A 3,828-nucleotide genomic window follows, 5' to 3' on the forward strand; every position below is an offset into this window, starting at 1 on the left:
TGTTTTCTGAACCAGCTCTGGATGCCCCCTCACCTCCAACTTGTGAGAAGTCTTCAAGGGGGCCCTCTTGCATTCCTCAAACTTAACTCCAAGGTGGCCATGGATGGTTGTAGCATCTCTGGGCACATGCTGCCATCTTGTGGTAGAATCTCAGAATGCTTTGTGCAGGATGTGAACTGAAAGGGCTGTTTTACCCAGATTCCCAGCAGGCCCCATTCTACTTTTGGAAGATAATTAAGCAATTTTACCAGAGAATCATAGAAAAAAATTATAAGTTGGAATAAGGATAGATGTCTTCTGGGATAAAATGTGTTTTGTATTTATTTTTAACTTCATAGATGGTCAGGGAACCAGACCATTAGAGTCTCTCCTGTGGGACAGAATGGGAGGATGTTTGAACTCTGTATTTTATATTTATTTTTAACTTTTAATTTCATTTAACTTATAAAATGCCAAGCCATTTAACGCTGTCTATCCAAGCCCCTAATAAGCCCATTCACTCTGTTCTCAATATATTTAAAGCCCCCCCCCCCGATTTTTATAAGACAAAATTGTATATATACAAAATGAAGAAGGTCCAAAATATACTTTCCTGGATGGATATATTTTTAAATTTGAAAATTTAAACATGGGCATATGTTAATTGGAAATGATTTTAGATAAAATGATAAGAAGAAAACATCTCCCTTCTCACAAACTATTTTTCCAGAAAGGAAACAAGTATTAATTATTTTTTCTTAGATTAAACATTAATATACACTATGTATTTATGTAGAAAGTGTGAATCTCAGTCCACAACAAAGGTGTGAAACAAGAAGGCTTTTATTTTTTTAAGATTTTCTCTTTTGAGCCCACTCTTAAGAGGTGGATGGTAATGTAACTGCTCAACCACAAGAGTCATGTTGTATGTTAAGCTTTTGGGGTTTGCTGAGGGGACATTTGGTCTTTGTTTATTCATTTTCCCGGGAGATCTTGGCGATGTTCATGGTTTTATTTTTTTTGAGACAGAGCCTCAAGCTGTCACCCTGGGTAGAGTGCCATGGCATCTCCAGCATGGCAGCTCACAGCAACCGCCAACTCCTGGGCTTAAGCGATTCTCTTGTCTCAGCCTCCCAAGTAGTTGGGACTACAGGTGCCCACCACAACACCTGGCTATTTTTTGGTTGTAGTTGTCATTGTTGTTTAGCAGGCCCGGGCTGGATTCGAACCTGCAAGCTCTGGTGTATGTGGCTAGTGCCTTAGCTGCTTGAGCTACAGGTGCCAAGCCGATGCTACAGGTGCCAAGCCGATGCTACAGGTGCCAAGCCGATGTTCATGTTTTTTGACCCTTTGGGTGGTCCTCTACCACTTCCATGGCATGCTGAGGACATGGGCCTCAGCCAACCCTACCCACATAACTGTTTGCATAGATGTGCCACTGGACCTGGTCTCTCTCAAGTTCTGCAACCTCTTACAACATGCTGGAACACGAGGCTCCTTTCTTTCCTTCTTCTTCTCTTCCTTTTCCTCCTCTACCTTGTTTTCTGTTTTTTCCTCTTCCATCCTGGTGAAGTTACCCTAATGTGTTAGACTACTCTTCTTTCTGTGGCTTAAAATTTAGATATAAATCTCAGGAGCATTTGCAACAACTCTCTGATATCTACTTTGCATAATTTTTCTCCTGAGGCAGTGAATGATATGATCAATTACTTCCTTATCTCCAAAGAAGAGAAATTGGAAAAGAATGCTATAGGGATTCCACAGAGATATTTCAAAATATTATTTTGCTGTGTCTCTCTTTCTGGGACATCTTTGTGGTAGCCTGAATGTGTCTACATCAACTTTTGATCCAAATTCTAAAGTAATGACCATTATTTCTCCAGAGTAGGGTATCTGCTGGGTCAGAAAAGAAGGTAGACACTGAAAACTGTGTCTTGTTTTTTGTGTGTGTGTCCAGGGGGTAGGGCAGTTGTGCTCTGTCACAAGTAGGTGGAGAGCAGACTCAGTGTGCCTCTTATTTATCTGTAAGAGACTTGGTGCTGGCAGGCAGAGAACCCTAGAAATGAGGATATTGGGTTTTTTGGGCCATGGCTGCTGTCTACAGAGAGCTTGTAGAAGGAAATCATCACCCCACCCCACTTTTCAAAAAGACTTTAAAGTGACAATTAGGGCATATTTACCTGCAGTGCTCAGTTCTTACCTGCCATTTGAAATCACCCCTGACCTTCTTTGAGGAAGAGGCTCAGCTCTTTCAGAAATACCATGCCCAAGACAAGGGCTTTAAAGACATCTTTAAAAGCCCCCTTCCCCTTCTAGGTATTCTGCGAATTTTAGTGAATCAAATCTTCTCTATCGACTTACAACGAGGCTTCACTTTCTCTCCTGTTTTCCATATTTTTGCTGACAATTCTAGTGGTTTTAAACCACTGAATGACTGGATAGTACTTTTTTTCTTTTTTAATTAGCAGTAATCATGCCTTTGATAAACCTCATTGGCTATGGTATTGCCACAATGCAAAGCTGGGTATCATTAAACTTTTCTTTTTTTTTATCTTGTTTCAACTACTGTGTGGTCCCTTCATCACAGTGCCTTCCAAGTGTGGGTTTTATTTTGTTTGTTTTTGCATACAAGTTGTTCATTGAGCACCATGAATGGTACTCATGGTACTAAAGACCTGATCCAGGTATGACCTATTTTGAGAATTTTCAGGAACCAGGAGCACATGTAGCCAAAGGAAGCAGGTATGAATTTCAGACTACAAACTTCAGTATGAGAGAGGGGATAAAATTCAGTAAAATGCCCTGTGATTAGTCATGAAATCAAGAGAAATGAAACTAATGCCAGTTGAGAGGTTATCTGGTGATGCAGTGTCCTACTCATTATATGCCTGAGACTTGTCTGGGGTTCCTGTTCTAATATTTAGCATGGAATTAGGGTTCTTCCTATACATTGAAGACTGGAGGGAGGGGCTTGCCAAGGAGTCATTCTTTCTTTTTCTGTACATCTTAATATTTAATTTTCTGTTTTTATTTATTTATTTATTTGTTTCATGTTAATTGAGGGTACAAAGAATCAGGTTACAATGTTTGCATTTGTTAGGTAAGGTCTCTCATAATTGTGTCCGGCCTGCAAGACATGTGCTATATACCCTAACATTGTGCCCATTAATTGGGAGCATACCCATCCCTCAGAATATGTTTTTGACATTCATCCATGTTATTGTGTGTATCAGGAGTTTATTCCTTTTTACTGCTGAGTGGTATTCCATTGTATAATATATTATAATTGTTGACTCACCTGTTGACGACGTTTGGGTTGTTTCAGGATTTGGCTAGTATGAATAAAGCTTTGAACACTGTGTCATTATAAATTATTTTCTGGATATATGTTTTTATTTTGCTTGGGTAGATACCTAGGAGGGGTCATGAAAGACCACTTATTGTATGATTCCACTTAAGTGAAATGCCCAGAATAGGGAAACCCAATAAAAACAGAAAGTGAATTCTTCGGGAATTTTTAGGGCTTTGTGAACTCTTAGGGCTTGGGATTGGAGAGTAATAGGAAGAGGCTATGGGTAAATGGCTTCTTTTGGGAGTGATGAAAATGTTGTAAAATTGATTGTGGTGATGGCTGCACAACTCTGTGAATACCCAAAACCTTTGAATTGTATACTTGAAATGGGAAAATCGTATATAGTATATGAATTACACCTCAGTAAAGCTTTTATTAATTAAAAAATAGGATGAGCTTGAAAAATCGTGGAGTGCCAGAAAGTAACAAATTGCTCCTCATCATCCCTTCAAAAGAGGATGACTTTGAAACCTTTTGTGTATTTCCTGTCACCTGCT

This window comes from Otolemur garnettii, unplaced genomic scaffold, assembly GCF_000181295.1.
Source record: "Otolemur garnettii isolate 467f Iridium unplaced genomic scaffold, OtoGar3 scaffold00058, whole genome shotgun sequence".
Lineage (NCBI taxonomy): Eukaryota > Metazoa > Chordata > Mammalia > Primates > Galagidae > Otolemur > Otolemur garnettii.